Genomic DNA, 19,723 nt, shown 5'->3' on the forward strand with positions numbered 1-19,723 from the left:
CTGTACACTTAAAAATGGCTAACACGATAAATTTTATGTCATATATATTTTACCACAATAAAATAAATACAGAGAAAAAAGGAACCATAAACAATACACAAAGAGTACGAATTCTAAAGTCAGCTGTGCTAGGCCTAAATCCTTGCTCCTTCCTTTAACAGCTATGTCACCTGAGACAAGGTACTTAACATTTCTAAGCCTCAGTTTCATCATCCACAAAACAGTAATAATATACTGCATTGAGTTGTTTTGAGGCACGTATAGGGCTTAGAGTAGTGCCTACCACATTATAAGAGCTTGATAAGTAGTACTTTCTTATTTATCATTATTATTAACAGTTATTGAACACCTCTAACATCTGGGCATTTTGCCAAGTAGTAGGAATACAGAGATGAACAGGATGGGTTCCTGCCTTTAAGAACCGCACCACTTAGTAAATGGTCCGTTAACTGATTCTATCTTCACTCAAGCCCTCACTGTACGAGCAAATGTTGAAAAGTCAAAATAGAAGTACCCATCAAGAGGAAAAACAGGAGACTCAACTAGATTGAAGGTCTAAAGTAAGTTCTATTGATTAGACCTGTCTGAAATAGAAGGGACTATCCTGAAAAGTAGTGAGGTCGTCTGGATAACTACTTATCAGGCATACTGCAGAGAAACTCAGAAGTTGGACTATGAGATCTCTATGGCCCCATATGGCTCAGACAGTCTGTGGTGCTCTAGGGTGGGGGCAAAGGACTGGACTATGAGCAGCTTGGCTGGGGAAAGGCTCCAGGGTGTCAGCCTCACAGATATCTCTGCTTCATGACATCATCCAAATTCCCCCCAGCAGGAACCTGAAGTGTTCATATGTCAGGTGTGAATTCAAGTTCAAAATTACAGACATGATTTCCACATAGACGAATGGAGATGAATCAAGGCACAATGGTCCCTGGATGGCAGACAGAAGGGTAAAAAGGCCCAAAGAGAGGGCCACTACTGCCTTTTTCTGGGCCAGTGCATGCTCCAGGATGCAGGCCTTGGATTAAAACTACAGCAGCATGCACAGCTGAAAACCTGAAGAAAATACCCCAAGGCCACCTGTGAATCCAAAGAGGGTATCCCACTCCCCAGATTCAGGACAGCACAGCTAGGCCAGCAACCAGAGAAGTCTGAAAGCTTAGCATATAAGGAAAAGAAAAACAGGTCTCTTTCTTGGAGGTTTGACAGTGTCCTGCACAGAGACAGAAGGAAAGACAAGACTCCTGTTTCAGTCTTGGGACATTATGTGCAGTCAAGACTTCAACTGCAGCATCCACTTAGGGCTAAGGATAAGGAAGGGCAGGGCGATATTCCCTACATGGTCTGCAACCAGGCAGCTTTCCTGAGGGTCTCAGAGGAAAGACAGTGTGGATCCTGTTTGCTAGAGATCCTGACTTCCTTTCTTGGAGTGCAGGGTTGGTAGGAATAGCAATGTGATCAGGGAAGGCCTCACTGATACAGTGACATTTGAGCAAAGACCTGAAGGTGGTGAGGGGCAAGCCATACAGAAACCTGGAGAAGAGCATGCCAGAGGGAAGAGCAAGTCTACAGGGCCAGAGGCGAAGTGTGCCCAGCACATGTGAGGCACAGCAAGGAACCTGTGCAACTGGAATAGAGAGAGATGGGGAGAGCTGTGGACAGTCCAGGGAGATAAGCGGTGGGGCAGCTCTCAGACCCTGCAGGGCTCCATAGGCCATTTTAAGGCTCTAACTTCTACTCTCAGTAAGATGGGAAGACACTGGAGGGTTTCAGGCAGAGGAGTGAGACCCCCTGACTCAGCTTCTAAAGGATCCTTTGAGCTGCTGGGTTGAGAACACACTCCAGGTAGGGCAGCATGACCACCTGTGTCAGTTATGGGAGGCTGTGACAGTAGCTTGAACCAGGCTGGTAGCAGTGGAGGTGGTGAGAAGCAGATATATTTTGAAGACAGAGCCAACAGGATTTGCTGACAGATTGGATGTGGGGAGTGAAAGAGAGGTGTCAAGAATGATGCTGAGATTTTTTGGCCAGAGCTATTAGAAAGATGGTGTTGTCATTAACTGACATAGGGAAGATTGAAGAAGGAGCAAGAAGATCAAGAATTCATATTTAAATATGCACAGTTTGATGTGCCTGTCAGACATCCATGTGGATACCTCTCATAACAATTGGATGGACACGCGTAGCATTCAGGAAGAAGGCCAGCTATATCTTTAGAAGTCATCTATATTGGGTGGTATTTTAAATCTGGACCTTGGATAAGTGATTATAGACAAAGAAGAGGACTTAGGACTGCACCCTGGGGTATCCAAGGCTCACAGCTGGTTGATGACAGAAAATTAACAAAGCCCTGGAAGGAGTTAGCAATGAACACAAGGAGAGGGCGTGTCCTGAAAGCCAGATGAAGAAGTGCCTGTCCATGTCAAGGACTCATTAGTTCAAGTATCTCAAGATGAAAACTGAGAGTTGACCGCTGGATTTAGCAATGGGAAGGCCATTTATGATCTTGGAAAGAAGAATTTTGATGAAGTGAGGGGAGAGGAGAGCCTCATTAAAGAGAGTTCAAAAGGAATGGAAGTAGCCAAATAGTGCAAGGAAAGTTTCTCTTTATAAATGTATTCAAACTAAGAAATAAAGAAGGATTGGCTGGGCGTAGTGGCTCACGCCTGTAAATCCCAGCACTTTGGGAGGCCAAGGTGGGTGGGTCAACTAAGGTCAGGAATTCGAGACCAGCCTGACCAACATGATGAAACCCCATATCTACTAAATACAAAAAATTAGCCAGGTGTGGTGGTACATGCCTGAAATCCCAGCTACTTAGGAGGCTGAGGCAAGAGAATCCCTTGAGCCTGGGAGGCAGAGGTTGCAGCAAGCCGAGATTGTGCCATTGAACTCCAACCTGGGTGACAGAGCGAGACTTCGTCTCAAAAAAAAAAAGAAAGAAAAAGAAATGAAGAAGGAATTACAGGATTAGAAAGCATCATTTTGTAAGCCCCTAATGAAACAAATGATCTCAGCAGGAGCTAGCAAACTATGGCCCTTGGGCTATATCTGGCTCACTTGCTTTTATAAATAAAGTTTTATTGGAACTCATCCATGCCCACTGAGTTATGTATTGGCTGTGGCTGCTTCTGAGCTACATTGGCAGGACTGAGTAGTTGAGACAGAGACCACATGGCCCACAGACTAAAATATTTACTGTCTGGCCCTTTGCAGAAAATGTTGCCAACCCTGATGTATGTAATGTGTGTGGGCTTGGAGGAAGTGAGACCCCAGAAGATGGGCACAGAGGAGAGGGCAGGGCAAGTCAGGAGGAGAAATAAAGTTAGTAAAGGCTGAGGCTTGTGAGGGGAAGCCTCTTCCACAGACTTCTAGTGTGTTCATGCCAGAAGGGACTGGGGACTGATGTAGTCCACCCTCCACTGCCTCACTGTGAATTGCTTCCTGTGGGCCTGCTCAGTGGCGTCTGGGCCCACAGCTGATGAAGGGAGCCCCTCTCCTTCAAGGTGTAGGTAGCATCCTCAGAGAGATCCAGTTAGCACACAGAGGATGGAAACACCCCTACCTGCATGACTCCCATACCACCAGATGTTTCCATGAGGGCAAGCCCTAGGCCTGCCTTTCCACCTAGTAGTATCTCTGTCCTCTGCGTTCTGCACGGACCTCTTCTGGTTGACTCACGATGGATAGCCTTGATCGAGGGTGATCCACCCAGGCTCCAAGTAGAATGACTTTTAGGAGACTTTGGGGTCCCCGATGTAATATCAGCATTTGGAGTGTGCATTTTATCAGTTTGAGTCCATAGCTTTCATCAGATTTTCAAAGGGTTCTATGACTACAAAGGTTAATAATCACCACACTCAAAGTTTAATAATTGTTTGATGTACTGGATTTAGGAGCAAGTCTAGGATATAATTACATCTGTCAAGTCTCCTTCAAAAGTCAATATATGCTCCCCACCCACCAAACTAGAAGACTTTTTCTGGATCAATGAAAATGAGAATTAAAATTATTCAATGGCAAGCTGATAACAGTGCAAATCTCAAGAATCCTCTATGTTTACAGGCCAAACAAAAGAGCAAACTTATCAGGAGCTAGTTCCCATGTAATAGCTGACATTGTACACACTTAACAAGCCATGAATACTTAGAAAATAAAAATGGGGTACAATTTGTATCTTTTAATTGAATTATGTTTCATTATCTCTTTTTTTTTCCAACTTTTATTTTAAGCTCAGGGTAACATGTGCAGGATGTGCAGGTTTGTTACATAGGTAAATGTGTGCCATGGTGGTTTGCTGCACAGATTGTCCCATCACCTAGGTATTAAGCCCAACATCCATTAGCTATTCTTCCTGATGCTCTCCCTTCTCCCACTCCCCAGTCTTCGACAGGCCCCAGTGTGTGTTGCTCCCCTCAATGTGTCCATGTGTTCTCATCGTTCAGCTCCCACTTATAAGTGAGAACACATAGTATTTGGTTTTCTGTTCCTACATTAGTTTGCTGAGGATAATGGCTTCTAGCTCCATTCATGTCCTTGCAAAGGACATGCTCTTGGTCCTTTTTATGGCTGCATAGTATTCCATAGTGTATATGCACCACATTTTCTTTATCTAGTCTATAATTGATGGGCATTTATGGTATTGATATAAGAACAGACACATAGACCAATGGAACAGAATAGAGAACCCAGAAACAAGACTGCACACCTACAATTATCTGATCTTCAACAAACCTGACAAAAACTAGCAATTGGGAAAGGATTCCCTATTTAATAAATAGTGCTAGGAGAACTGGCTAGCCACATGCAGAAAACTGAAACTGTTTCATTATCTTAATGGTTTGAATGACCTCTACAAATTAGCATCACCCGAGCCCTTACAACTTTACATGCTGTGATGGTTAATATTAGGTGTCAACTTGACTGGATTTAGGAATACCTAGAGAACTGGTAAAGCATTATTTTGGGGTGTGTCTTAACGGTGTTTCCAAAGGAGACTGGCGTGTGAGTCTGAGTGGAATAGGTGGGGAAAGCATACCTTTAATGAGGTCAGGCACCATCCAATTACCTGAAGGCTTGTATAGAACAAAAACAGAGGAAAGACCCTCTCCTGGAGCTGGGATACACTCTTCCTCCCCTCTCCTTGGACATCAGAACTCAGGGCTCTCCACTCTTTGGATTCCAAGACTTATACCAGCCACCGTCCTTCCAGGTTCTTAGGCCTTTGGACTGAGCCATGTTACTGGCATCTCAGGGTTCCCAGCTTACAAATGGCCTGTGATGGGACTTCTCAGCCTCCGTAATCACATAAGCCAGTTCCCCTAATAAATCCCCTAAAATAGATAGATAGAAAGATATTGTCTGTCTATCTATCTATCTATCTATCTATCTATCTATCTATCTATCTATCTCCTATTGATTCTCTCTCTGGGGAACCCTAACTAATACACTTCCCCACCATAGCCATGCCTGAAAGGATATGAAATCCAAGGCAATCTGCACCGTCTGCCTCCCACAAATATTTTATATTCTTGTTTAATCTACTTTTATTGGGCTTGAAGCTCTGAGATGCCATAAGACAGCAGATTAAGAGGGCCAGCCACAGGTACTATGGTGGTGCCCAGCTAGAGCTCTGCTTGCCACCCTGCCCTCTTCCCTTCCCACAAGAGCTCAGTACAATCCCTTGCTCTCAAACAAGCCCAGATCATCTCTAGCTAATATTTGTTGATTGTTTCTACTGATTCAATCTTTACACAAATCCTGTGAGGTTAGGTACTATTCCTACATACATCAAGGAAACTGAGACTCAAAGAAAATAAGTCACTGTATGGAGCCACTTAGCTAATAATTGGGAGAGCTAGGACCCAGTCTGAAATTTGTTGCCGTGAGCCCTGCCCTGCAGCACTGACTCCCTGGCTGCTTAGCTCTTGCTCTTCTGATGCTACGTTGGACTCACCTGCCAATAGGAAATTCTGTCACAGGGACTTGGGCAGCTTTATGTTTCAGCAACAGAATTTCAGCAATGATTTCTCAGGTGCCAGCAGGCCTTGCCCCACCCAAGGGGGACAGAACATGACAGAATCTGGGGTTGGAGTTGTGGCAGCCATACACGGAACTCGGGCTGTGTTTGCCCCGTTCCCCAGGCACCTTCCCCAGGCTGATCCTCTGGCACTCTCCTCCACTTATGCGCAGCACAGCCAGCATCACCAAGACCCCTGTTTTGACATTTCTGAGGTGCTTCAGCCTATGGTTTCAGCCATAAGAAACTGGAGGCAGGCAGAGAAGAAGGGGAGAGGGGGCTGGGGGGAGGTGGCCATGGCAGGGAGGGGTGGTGGTGAAAGCCAGAGGAAGCAGGAATCAGAACGAAATCAGGGAGCTGGGATGCCTTCATAGGTCAGGGGTGAGCTCAGGAAGGGGCCTCAGCTTCTCTGTCCAATCCAGGAACAGCTGATCAGCCCAATTCCTTTGAGACACTGGGTCTTCAGTATGACAATATCCCCAAAATGAGGGCACGGAGAGCATGAGGCTGGTAAGGCAGCAAGGAATGTGCAGGGAGAAACAATGCTACGTCTCGGCTCACACGCTCAGAACCAGAGCAGCTTCAGTTCCTCCTGAGTCAGGGACCGGGAGGGGCAAATCCCTGCAAGACCCATTCTCCCCTACTCCCCTCCACTCCCTTGGACCTGTATCCATTCAACCAACAGTGATTGATATGCTGCTATATACCAAGCACTGTGCTGGGCTCCGAGACACAGCCATGAACAATGCAAACACAGTCCCAATCCTTAGGGAACTTTCTGCCTGAGAGACACAGATGCTAAATTAACAAGTAACTAAGTATACACACATGAACTGGGATGGGAGCTATAAAACTGTAGGATGCTATAAGAGAGTGTCATAGGGGAACATAAATTAGATGGGCTAGGGTGAGGGGTGGCAGTTGTCTGTGAGACAGAAGATCTCACTGAAGAAATGACAGTTAAATCAAGAACTGAACAATGAATAGGCACTAACCAGGTGAATGGGGAGTGAGAGAATGGGAGATTATGGGGAGAGGGAACAGCATGTGCAAAGGCCTGCAGTGAGAAAGAGTGTGGTGTGTTTTAAAAGAGGCCAGAGTAGCTGGAAGGTGGTGGGTGATAGAGAGCAATGTAGGCATTGAAGCTGTGGTGGGGTAGGGGCTGGAGCATGCGGGGCACAGAGACCATGGCTAAGATCTTGGAGTTCAAGGTGAAAAGTGGTATAATCATGTTTATGCTTCAAGATCATGCAGGCTTCCTTGTGGAGCTTGGAGCTCCACAAGGGGACCAGAGGGGAAGTGGAGAGATTGGTTAGGAGGCTGTTGTGGTTGTCCAAGGGAGAGATGAAGATGGTTTGGTCTTGGTAATGGCAGCAGAGCTGGAGAGAAGAAGACAAGGTCGAGACATATTGAGGGATAAGGTGGACAGGCTTTCATAATGGATCACCTACAGGAATACAGAGATGCAAGTATCAACAATGACTCCTGGACTTGCGGGTGGATGAAGACGCCACTCACCAAGACAAAGAAAGCTGGAGGAAAAACAGATTTGGAGGCAGAGATTAAGAGTTCACTGTGAGATGCCTCTGAGACCACCCAGTGGAAAGATCAAGAAAGCCATTGACTATAGAGGTCTAGAGCTTAGGAGAGAGGTCTGAGCTGGAAGTATAAATTTGGGAGTTGTGATAAATTCTTTGAGTAATGACACTATGGTGGCTGTGAGAATGCGCCTAGCAGACCTCTAGGAGACACAGGACTCCCTTGATAGCCAACTTTGGCGTGAGGGCCTCCCAAAAGCCTTGCAATCCTCAGATTGCACAGCAGGCAGGGACCCTTGAACTCAATTTACCTTCCCTCAATCTGTCACTCAGGGTTAGACTTGCATGGTGGTCTGATGGCTTTTCTAGCCTTTCCCAACTCCTTCCCCATTACTCTCATCAGTTTTTCTCCTAATAAAAATCCATGTACATTTCACCCCATCTTGGTGGCTACTTCTCAGAGGACCCAGGCTAACACAAATCCCAATTTGTTCACATTTTCCTATATCCACGCCTTGGGTAGTCACTTCCTATACTGAATCTAGCTTGGCCATGTGACTTGCTTTAGGCAATGGAACAGTAGGAAATGTGACACAAGCAGAGAACTGAAAAAGGCTTGCTCATTGGGGCTTGCCCTCTCTCCTTGCTATTGTCTGAATGTTTGTATCCTCCCCAAATTCATATGTGGAAAGCTATTCACCATTGTAATGGTATTAGAAGGTGGGGCCTTTAGGAGGTGATTAGGTCATGAGGGTGGAGACCTCATGAATGGGATTAGTGCCCTTACAAAAGAGGCCCCAGAGAGCTCCTTACCTTTCCACCATGTGAGGACACAGTGAGAAGGCATCACCTATGAACCAGGAAACAGGCCCTCACCACGACTAAATCTGCCAGCACCTTGATATCAGACTTCCCAGCCTCCAGAACTGTGAACATTAAATTTCTGCTATTTATGAGCCACCCAGCCTATGGTGTTGTGTTACAGCAGCTCAAACAAAGACACTTGCTTCTGAAACCTTCTGCAACTATGTGAAGACACCTGGGCTGGCCTCTCTGAGGACGTGAAATCGTGAAGAGAGAGGCTCCAGCATCCCAGCTGTCCCCCTGCCCCTGCCTCAGCTGATGACCCATAGATGTCAGTGAGGCCAAACCAGACCATCCAACTCCAGCCAGGCCAGCCTAGGACAAAGGAACCACCAGCCAACCCACAGAATTGTGAGAAATGCTAACTGTTGTTTTAGGCCTCTGAGATCGGAGGTGATTTATTATGCAGCAAAAGCTAACTGCTACAGGAGTGTGGGGCATAAAGATGATATTCAAAGCCATGGGACTCAGCTGGTCTGATCATGGATTTGTAGGTCCTGCCCTCATTCTCCCAACCCAGAACCTTTCCTAGAGTTCTTGCCATTAGCCAAAGCTCTTTCTGAACATTTATTTAGCACTTAACTGTGTTCTAGACAACATATTGAGGAGCTGTGGGTATACAGTGATAACTGAAATACAGTCTTCACCCTGGGGGGAAAGACGGGGGTTGGGGAGATCAGAGAAAACTCTTCTTTGATTTTCTATAAATTACAAATTGTTGGATATAAAGTTGGCAGGAATATGAAATCTGCCTGGATTCTTCCACTTCAGCTTCATGGCAACACTTTCTACACAGATATATATACCACATACACACTCCGTAGTATTACTGCCTTCAGTCAACTCCCTGCTTTCTCTGAGAGGAGTTGGTGGGTACTCACTGTCACTTCAAAGTCAAGTGTTAAGGATCTTGTCAAAGTCATAGTTGGTGAGCACAATGACCCCATCATAGGGGAGATTGTACTGCAACAAAGGGAAGGAGAATCAGGATTTGCCAAAGGTTCCAGAGTAGCTTCTTTACTTGTTTATATATTCAGTAAACTTATCAGTCACCTAAGGGCAAAGCATTGGAGACACATAGATAAAAGACACAATCCTCGCCATCAAGGATCTCAGCCTAGGAGAGGCTGACGGTTACAACACTACCTAAGGAGCACAGTGTCAGAGGTAAGCACGGGATGCCAAGGGAGCGCAAAGGAGAAGAACCCAGGACAGCCCAAAGGGATCGAGGAATCAGGATGAGCAACTGAGAGCCAGGCCCACATGGAGTGGGTGAGGGCAGGTCAGGTGATGAACGTCAGGGCAAAAGGGAGGAACAAGAGTCACAAATGACTCCCAGATTTCTGTCTCGGGCAACAGGACAGAGGGCGGTACCATTTGCTGAAAGAGGCCATGTGAGAGGAGGACAAGATTTGGGAAATGAAGATGGGTTAGGTTTTAGACAAGGTGAGTTTGAGACACTATGAGGTGCTGAAGTATAAACATCTAGTATTCAGTTGGAGAGAAATCTCAAACTCAAAAGAGAATCCTAGGTTAGAACAGAAATTTGGAAGTCACCAGCATACGAGTGATGGCCAAGGCAAAGGGAGGGATGTGTGGACCACAAATAGCTGAAAGGGCCAGGGTGGACTGGGAAGCACCTGTGTTTAAGGATCAGTCACTCAGTCCCATCTGGAGGAGGAACTCAGCCAGAGCTAACCACAGGAGAAACTGCCAAGCCGTGGGGGCACCCATGAGACACCATAAGGTATCCAGGCCTGCTTCTCAGGGCTGTTCCGCTCTCCTCTCAGCAGTCTATTGTGAATGGCCAGGACAGGAATTAGCACTAAGAGCACAAAGATGTTACTGATTAGTAACAGATGTCGTCAGAAATATTTACATTTTAATTAGAGGTCCAAACCTCACAATAATTCTGGTTTCGAAGTCAAGACTGGATTCAAACTCAGGATCTACCACCTACTATGATCTCGGGTTCTGCAGGCCTTTCTGCTCATCTATAAAACAAGAATGACAATTCCTGTACCTCAAAAAGGTGTACATACAATATAACTAGTTTCTGGGGAGTTGTTAAACGACTTAGCATATGAAAAAATCGGAAATGAGGCGCTGGGGAAGGAGCTGGGATTGGCAGCGGCCTGGGTGTGGACAAATCCTCCAAGATTTAACTTCCAAGGAAACCGGCGGCGGAGCGGGTGGAGGAGGCGAGGATGTGTGGCCAGTGCACGCGGAGTGCAAGGCCGTCTAGTTGGGAGCCGCAAGAGCCTGCCTGGTGTGGCAGGCACACGGAACCCAATCCCTGCCTGTCCACTGCGGCCTGGGAGGGGAGCGCCGGCCTCACCAGAGGAAGGAGCACGAAGGGAGGAGTTCCGAGAGGAAATAATTAGTGAAATATTTGCAGAAGATGCTGGGATGTGGATTTAATTCTGGATGGACAGTGGTGCTTCTGATTCCCTCAGTCTGTTTCCCCACCCACGATCTCCTCTTTCCTTGGCCTAGATACACCAAAAATAATTCAAAAAAATAAAAATAAAAATTTAAAAATAAATAAATAAATAAATAAAAATTAAAAACTAGTTTCTGGCACATGCTGGATGCTCCACACTCAGTTATCCTTCTAACAGGGGTTCCCAAACTAACGTGCATGAGACTCCCCTGGAGGGCTTGGCCCCGCCCCTAGAGTTTCTGATTCAGGATGTCTGGGACCGGGCATGAGAATTTGAATGCCTAAGAAGTTCTCGAGGGTGCTATGTGGCTGGTCCGGGAACCACACCTTGGGACAGGATGTTCTTCCTAAGGACCCCTCCCGTGTCAGTGAATAAACACTCCATGTACCCCCAGACTGGTCTTGTGGCCCTGGGGAAGGGCCGTGAGGTCTGAGCTCTAGGGTCTAAGGGCAGGAAGCATGATAAACCCAAAGGGAAGTGAGGGGCAGGGACACACACACAGCCTTCTCCCTCAGCTGTCACCCAAGATGTCTCAAAGGCTAGAAGTTGAGTGATTCACACCTCCGTGTTTGAACAACTGTGACTCACAGCTCTGGGTGCAGGAGGTGGGCTGTGTTGACTCAACTCTTCCGGCAGGCAGGTAGCAGGGAGAAGGGGAGCAGGTCTGCAAAGTCTCAGTCAGCAGTCCGTGGAGTGGACTGAGAGCCCCTCTGAGCACGATGGGCTCCACCCTGGGCTGGAGAGAAGAGAGAGCTGTGGCAGCACTGGAGGAAGGCAAAGGCTATGAAGTCTGCATCCTGTGCAGCGTGGGAAAAACAGCCACCCTCCCAGATGCAGGAGATGGAAGGAGGCCTGGACATCTCTTCCCAATTCCTGCTAAGCTAACCTCTGTCCGCTCTGGGTTAAGAAGACCCTGAAAAGCAAGAAGAGCAACCTGGAACTTACTCAAGAACACTACTCCCTCAGTATTGCCTGTCCCTCTCCATCCCTCTGTACCCTGTAAACCCAGGGAACCTCCACTCTCCCGGGGCTTCATGGATGCAAACCTCCAGGAAAGTCCAGTAGTGGCAACAGTGGAAGGAACAGAATCTTCCTTCCACAAAGGCCTGTCCTAGGCATCATCTAATTTATTTCTTAAACATTTCCTTTGAACTCCCGATTTACATTTATAATTTAATTCATCCTACATTCACTACTATGCTAGGTACTGAAACTGCAAACATTAATTAATCACAATGCTCAACCTCAGAGAATTTTGCTCAATGAGATATAAAATGTGCTGCATTCATTCCATAGTCTCAAACACGTCTGCATACAATTTAACTTATTCCTCATAATAGCCATAGAGAATCTGTGATATAGATCCTATTTCATTTTTATCATTCTGATCTTTGGCTTAAAATCATCTCCTCAGAAGCCTTCCCTGATGTTGCTATCTAAAGTGTGACCCTGTCACTGCCACATCACCCTCTATTAATTCTCCAAATGCCATTCATTACGGTCTGATTTTTTTTTTAATCTACTTATCTATGTATGGTTTCTCTCTTCCTACAATATAATATAAATTCCACAACAGTATGATATCTGGCTGTCTTGTTCATTGCTCTATTCCCAGTATCCTAGTCAGTGCCTGGCCCAGAACAGGACCTCAGGACACATTTTCAGAAAGAGGGAAGAGGGGAAAGGAGAGTAGAAGAAAGGAAAGGGAAAGCAGGGAGAACTTAAGTGATTTTTCACCCAGTGACAGAACTGAGCTCACATAAGGGGCTTTGACCCCCAAGCCCAGGCTCCTTCCTCTCCAGTCATCATGGGAGCTGCTCTGGACCAGGGCTCAGGTTCTGAGGTTGGAAGGCTGGCTTTCCTTGCCTGGATGAACCTAGGACTCTCAGACTTCAGCACCGAATAGCTCATTAACCCAGAGTCTGAGATCCAACAAAAAAAGAAGGCGGAAGTTGGATGTGTGTTTACCTGTCATTATGAATCCCTTACTAAGGAAAAGGTAGAACTTTTTTGTATTTAGGATCATTACTTTCAAGAAAACATCAATCAAGGACTAAATAAGTCAAGAGTAACTCAATTTACCTTCTTTTCAGAAGCAGAAATGTAAAATGCTCCTCACAGCTTTTTAAATTAAGAACAAAGAATAAAATTCCTATTCAGTAAATACAGCAAACAAAAAAAATCCTATTGTATGACTAGTAAAGGGTAAGAGGGGGAGATAGATAATAGAAGAAGAGAGAGAAGGGAAGGGAGACGGAATCATATGACAGTCAATGATCCTAACATGGGAAGGGGCCTCAAGTGGCCATTGGCTCCAGTTCCCCTTCTCTGAAAGACAGTTCTGTGCCTGTGTATTAATAAGTGGAGACCCAGCAGGTTTAAGTGCTTTTCTTGTGGTCATATAGCTAGTATGGATTGGAACAAGACCAGATCCACTATGCCAGCGTCAGAGAATATATAATTTGATAAAAGAAATACTTTATTAAAGTACTGGACTTAGAGCTAGAAACCAATCACTTAAGAGAAAGAACCATGCATGTCATTTCCATCTTTATTTTCTCATTCCTTCTGGAAAAAGCACATGTACACATTTGGTTCATGAGAAAGGGGAAGGAACCCCAAAAGGCACTTAAGAGAGGCATACACACAGATACTCTCTGCAAGACAGCAAGGCACACAAAACTACTTTGATACCAAGTTGCATTTTTGCAACTACAGTGATACTTTCATCAATAAGAGGTGTGGCCATCGGTGCAGCCCTAGATTTTTTTTACCCAGGTTAGAAATTATATGAAAACTCACAGGGACGGATGCACTCCCGTGCCATATGCAGTTGTGCCCAAGACAGCATCACACCTTCATCCTGGTGCTCCCAGGGGCTGTGCCCTCCCTCAGCCCCATTCAGCTGCTGCTGTCACTACCAATCCTGTACTGAGAATCTAGAGCACTCTCTCTTCACCCCAAGCCCAGACTAGTGTTTATGGAGGAAATTTTATTTTTCAACTGTCATCCACATAGTTACAAAGGCCCTGTGATTCAGAGACTGAATCTTCCACAGCAATAACACATGAACATAAATGGGAAGGCCTTTCCTTGGAGGAGCCCCATTCTATAACCTCATTCAGTGCAGTTACCCCCAAGTCCATGCATGTATTGCAGACAATAGAACCTTCTTGAATCCTCATGTCAGGGATGAGGATGACATTCCTAACACCAGTTTTCCAGGTTACAATGAGAAAGGTACCACACATCTTTGCTTCTGCCAGGAAGGTACTTTATTTGCACATAAACAACTCTAACTTTAATTTGTTACAACTGTTTGTAAAAATGGTTTTGCAAGAGGCTTTTTGGTTCTGAATGGCTTTATAGTTTGTAACATGTATACTTGGTCCAATGGCCTAGTTCTAGGCTCTCCCCACACTGTCAGCACCAGGAGGACAAAGACCATGTCTCTCCTTCTCCCTTTGTCCTATCTCTCACCCCCACCCTCTTCCCCCACTGCTCAGATAATCATTCAGGGCATATTGTAGATGGTTGTTAGTATAGTATTGTATTTCCTGCTTTTCCCAATTCTCCCTCACTTGTTGGGAATGCAAAGTAATATATGCCAGCATCTCATCTACTCATCCCTGACCAGCTGAGCTACCCAATTTTTCCAGACCAGAACCGGGCTGAGGCCTGCCTACAGGAGACCAAGGGCAGTCGCTGCTCCACCAAGAAGGTTTCTTCCTTGGCCCTCCATCTAACTCCTGTCCATAAGCCCCATCTGCCCCGCCTACCCTCCCCCAGTAGAAGGGAAGAGAAAAGGCGTGGTTCTGCCTCAGATTTACAGAGCACAGAGCAGAAAGCCACCCTGAATTGTGGGACTGCTGAAGCTAGAAAATATCCCAACCTTCATTTTCAGACAAGTTAAATGAGGCCCAACTAGGTTAGTGATTTGCACAAGGTCACATGGCTTCTTAGAGAGGCTGAGTTGGGTAGAAATGAAGTCTCCCACGCAGTACTCTTTAACTACCCTACCCTGACCCAATCTCCGTCCTGCCTCCTTTCCCCCCAGCCATGCTGTTCTTGGTCTGGTAAATTATTGTGCTGCAGGGTAAGTGGGAATGACAATGCCTAGAATTATCTACATGAGCCTCTATTTTTTCCTTTATGATAGAGAGGATCTGAGGGCCCCAACCAACACACTATCAACTAGTGATTGTCTGGTTCCCCTACTAGTCTACAGAACTATTTCTGGGGAAGCCAAGGAGTGAGAAGGCCTTTTCCAATCTAGGCCATGGTCAGCCTCTGAGACAACTGGATTCACCTGACTATGATCCTGAGAGAAGCAGGCATCAATAACTAAGGTGCAGACAAACCCTGAAAATCAGATGGTGACATGTGCTCTGCCTTTCCATTAGACAATTCCACCACCCCAGGTAGGATTCATGAGCTCACTGGACTGGGATCCCGAGGTGAGATCCCTGTGGTGAGATCTAGGTTGCCAGGCAAAAAGTGGAAGACACACAAAGTTTGGTTGTTCATCCCTTCCAAATCTCATGCTGAAATGTGACCCCCAGTGTTGGAGTTGGGGACCTAGTAAGAGGTGTTTGGGTCATGGGGGCTGATCCCTCATGAATGGCTTGGCACCATCCTCGAGGTAATGAATGCATTCTCTTTCTATTAATTGCCACAAGATCTGGTTGTTAGAAACAGCCTCCCTCCTCTCTCTCTTGCTTCTCTCTCGCTTCTCTCTCATCATGTGATCTGCACACACCAGCTCCCCTTCCCTTTCCACAAAGAGTGAAAGCTTCCTGAAGCCTTCACCAGAAATGGATGTTGGCACCATGCTTCTTGTACAGCCTGCAGAGCCATAACCCAAATAAACCTCTTTTTTAAAAATAAATTATCCAGCCTCAGGTATTCCTTTATGGCAAAGCAAAATGGACTAAGACGGACACCAAGCAAGGACACTGCTGACAGAAAAAACAGGGGTAACATGAGTTAAGGACCAGTCAGGATGGCTGAGCAGACTGGCCAATCTACCCCACTCTGGAACCAGCCATCACCCCCCAGGCTGAGCAGCTGGGACTAACTCTGTGAGTCAGACGCCATCAACTTCAGCACAAAGGGTCAACCTCGTGTGCAGGGAGTCAGCTAGCCTGGGTTCAAATCCCAGCTCTGCCTCCTACTAGCTGGGTGAACTTGAGAAAGTTAGTTAACTTTTCTGAGCATCAGTTTCCTCATCTATAAAATGGGGATACCTACTTAATAGGATTGGTTAACAATTAATTATGAAAATGCCTGGAAGCTGCTTGGTATAATATTTGGAAAATATAGCAATAAGCAATCAATCAATGGTAACTACACTTTTTGAGGCCCTGCAGGAACTTAGCTGTCTGGCAGATTTATGGGCTGCAAGGGGGATGGAGGTGTGACTGACACATCCATAAGAGTCCTCATCACTCCCTCACACAAGCAAGGAAGTAAAAAACAGATATTTCTCCACAATAGGATGTTTCTTGAACATGAGTTTCTCAGTTTGAAATCCAGACATGTAGGATTTTTTTTCCTCTTCCTTCTCTCTCACACTCAACACACACATCCTAGCCTTCCAGGAGTGGAGGCGCTGTGACAGCGATGATCCAATAGCTCAACCATGTGATTCTGTGGGTCACTGTATATCATGCTACCATCACCACAACACTCACAATTCCTGGCAGAAGGACAGCCTCCTGGGAGTCCCAGACTCATAAATACAACCAAGAAGACAGAGGAATAGATGTAAATCACTCTCAGTTTGTCATCCCTGCAGAGTTAGAGCATGAAGCTCCACTCCAGGAATGGGCATTTCAGAGGGACTCATGTAATTAGAGAAAAAGGTGTTCATCAAAGGAAAGAGATTTGTATTTGAGAGCTGGATTTTCAGAGGGAACTGAAATAAAGTCCATTAGAAATCTGAGTCAGGAAAAACGATGCAAGATCCAAATGACATGAAACCAAAGCACGTTGCCTCTTGAATTATCCCTACCTCTAACCTAGCATAAATACAGTTACTCTTACGGCAATCATTTATCTCTATCTGCATGGGAGTCTTCATTGGCCATGTGTAATTATTACCAACATCTCTGTCCACTCTCAGAAATGTCCCAGCTTGGACAATCAGTCAATCATAAATGATATGATTACACTATACTACAAAGTGGTAAAAAACTTCTTAGCTGGTCAGAAACTTAGCATGTGAGAGAACAGTAGAATGGAATCAAACAACAAGAAATGGTCATCTTAGTTTAGATGGTAGAAATCGCTGCACCATCCTACAAGACCCACGTATTTACAGTGGAAGTTCTATATTTTCCCATTAGCAATTTATCTTGGAATTGCAAATGGGAAGTTTTTTCCTGGTGTCTAGCCCAAATCCCAACCCCAGGAGAGAAAGCCCGTTTTCCTCTGGTTCTGACCTCAGTGGAGATAAAGTAATGCCCTTATTTAAGCATCAGAAACATCCTTTCCTTGCAGGAAAACACTTCTCTGAGTTCAGTCTGCTCTGTGGATTAAGCTTATCCTGACTCCCAGCCTTTCCTCTGAGGATGATGTTTCTATGACACAGTGTGATTCTCAGCCAAGAGTAAGTACGAATCAATGTTCCAACACGGTGAACCATTACGACAAGCCCCCAGATCTCTGCACGCACCCACAGCCTGAATCATCTGCTCAGAGCAGCCAGACTCACAGACACGATTGCAGCAAGTGACCTCAGTCCCCTGCGCAAGGAGGAAGCCGCGATCTGAAGGGAGACGTCGGTGGGTTAGTGTCTCCCATTATTCTCTCCAAGACATGGGCACAAAGCAAAAAAGCACAGAAAACTGGATGTTCCATCCCTGGGAAAGGACGCACAACCACTCTCGCACAAGGAGACTCAAGCCGGATCAAAAAGCAAGTCACACTATGCAGCCTGGCTTCCTCTGTGCTCTTTCCTCCCCTACTTCGAGCCCCAATTCCCAGTCCTGTCCCAGGAAAGGACCCACCCTACTCGCTCTGACCCGCAACTCCATAGACACCCAGTCCACCCTACAGCAGCAGTCCCGAGTCGCCTCCAAAGGCACATGCAGCTTCCTTCACGGAAACTTCGCTGCAAGCTCAGCCACTGGCCCGCGCGCCCTCCCCACCAGCGATCCGCGCACAAAACTTCCCGAAGCCGGGGACCTGCTGAGCCGCCCGCGCCCGGAGGCATGGAAGGGCGGCCGGAGGCCCCAAGGCTTGCGAAAACCCAGCGGCTCGAGCCTGTTCCCTTCTCGGAGCCTGGCTCCGCTCCCCGGCGGCGCGTGAGCCCCCTTCACTGCTTGGTGAGAACCCTGCATCCTCGAGCGGGATGCTGCCCTGAGCGCTGCGGCAAGGGGCGCAACACGCACACCCTAAGCGCCAAAGAGCGCGGGGGCTTTCCCATGCCAGGACAATTCCCACGGAAGTTGCAAAGGAACGGACAGAGCGTGCAGAGGAGGAACAGGCAGCGCGTGCAGAGGAGATTCCGAGAAGGTTAGGGCCAACTACGGATCTCCAAGGTCCATGCATCCCCCCAACGCGTAGAAGCGCGGGGGCCAGACCGGTGGCGCCGCCGGGGAGTGCAGCGCAGCCCCGCCGGCAGTGGATGCGGGGCGCAAGACAGACACATCTCTGGCAGTAAAACCCCGGGGCTTACCTTGAATTAATGCAGAGTCCCGCGCTCAGCTGAATGAAGAGGGTGTGCTAGTATTCCCGAGACATCACTGAATTATTTTAAAAGGGGAAAGGGGTGGGGAGGGGAGGGCGAAGACGGGGGAGGAGAAATGGTGAAATTGAAGGGGGAAGAAGGAGGAATCCACAGAAAGAATGGGGAAGGAAGGCAGGCGGAGGTGAGGGCCACAAACGGAGAACAAAATAAATAAAAGAGAAGAGAGACAATTTAAAAAAATCTGTCTCTTGCTCACACAGTGGAAAAGAAATTTCTGGCAATCAGAAAGAGAACTCGCATATATGCCCCCGCCCCGAGAGGGCAGACCAGGGACTAACAAAGGAGGAGGGAAGAGAGCTATATCCAGACAGAAGATATCGCTGTCCAGACACGGGCGGCACGCGCGAGGCGGCGAGGGAGCGGCGGGAGGGTGGGAGCTGAACGCCGGCGTGAGCGCGCATACACCCGGGGCTGGGGGCGGCGGGCGGGGGGAGGGGGGCGCCACGAGGCTTCATTTAGGCCGGGATTTGTGTTGTAAACCGCCTGAGGTCAAGAATTTAGGTCAGGGTTTCTGTGGAAAAGTTCAATAACCTCAAACTTCCGCGGGCGATTTCCACTGGAGTACCCGATTCTCGTTTGCGGGCGGGATGGCCCCTTCCTGGGCTCCAGCTCTGGACCTCACCAGGGTCCTGGCCGCTGGCCTTACTGGGCAGGGAGAGGAAAAGCATGATTACATCTGAAAAGAAACAAGAGAACTGGGGGCTTCAAGGATCAAGTTAAGGGGGAAGGAGAGGTGTGGGGGACCAGCCCCTGAGCCAGACGCTTCCCAAGGGAAGCCCCAGCCCGATGCAGAGCCTGTTCGCTGCCTGTGGACTGATCCAGAGCCTCTCTGAAGGTCTCCAGGAGCTAGCTGGGGGCTGTAAGGGAGACCCTGTTTCCTGTGGGCAGTTAAGGAGCACAAAAAATCAACAGCCCCAAAACTGAGTCAAACTGGCGTTTCCAAGGCTTCCTAGACCTGAATCCCTCTAGGGTATCCTCTCCCCCATTTCTCTGGCTCTCTGCATACCTTTCCCTCAAAAATAATAGAAATGTCTCCCAGAACCCTGCAGGTAATGACTTTCCGTCCCACCCACCCATCTTTACAAGGCCCAGCAGGGTCCCTAGG

At 47.1% G+C, this 19,723-nt stretch overlaps 1 protein-coding gene across 1 annotated transcript in view; it reads right to left on the minus strand.

The window, feature by feature from the left end:
• Nucleotides 1-18,920, minus strand: part of CACNA1E (calcium voltage-gated channel subunit alpha1 E) — a 497,630-nt gene extending 478,710 nt beyond the window's left edge. Inside the window, exon 1 of the mRNA XM_063710329.1 lies at nucleotides 18,547-18,920. The gene's annotated coding sequence lies outside the window, so the exon portion shown is untranslated. The remainder of the gene's footprint in view (nucleotides 1-18,546) is intronic.
• Nucleotides 18,921-19,723: the final 803 nt, after the last annotated feature.

Source organism: Gorilla gorilla, chromosome 1, assembly GCF_029281585.2.
Source record: "Gorilla gorilla gorilla isolate KB3781 chromosome 1, NHGRI_mGorGor1-v2.1_pri, whole genome shotgun sequence".
Classification (NCBI taxonomy): Eukaryota; Metazoa; Chordata; class Mammalia; order Primates; family Hominidae; genus Gorilla; species Gorilla gorilla.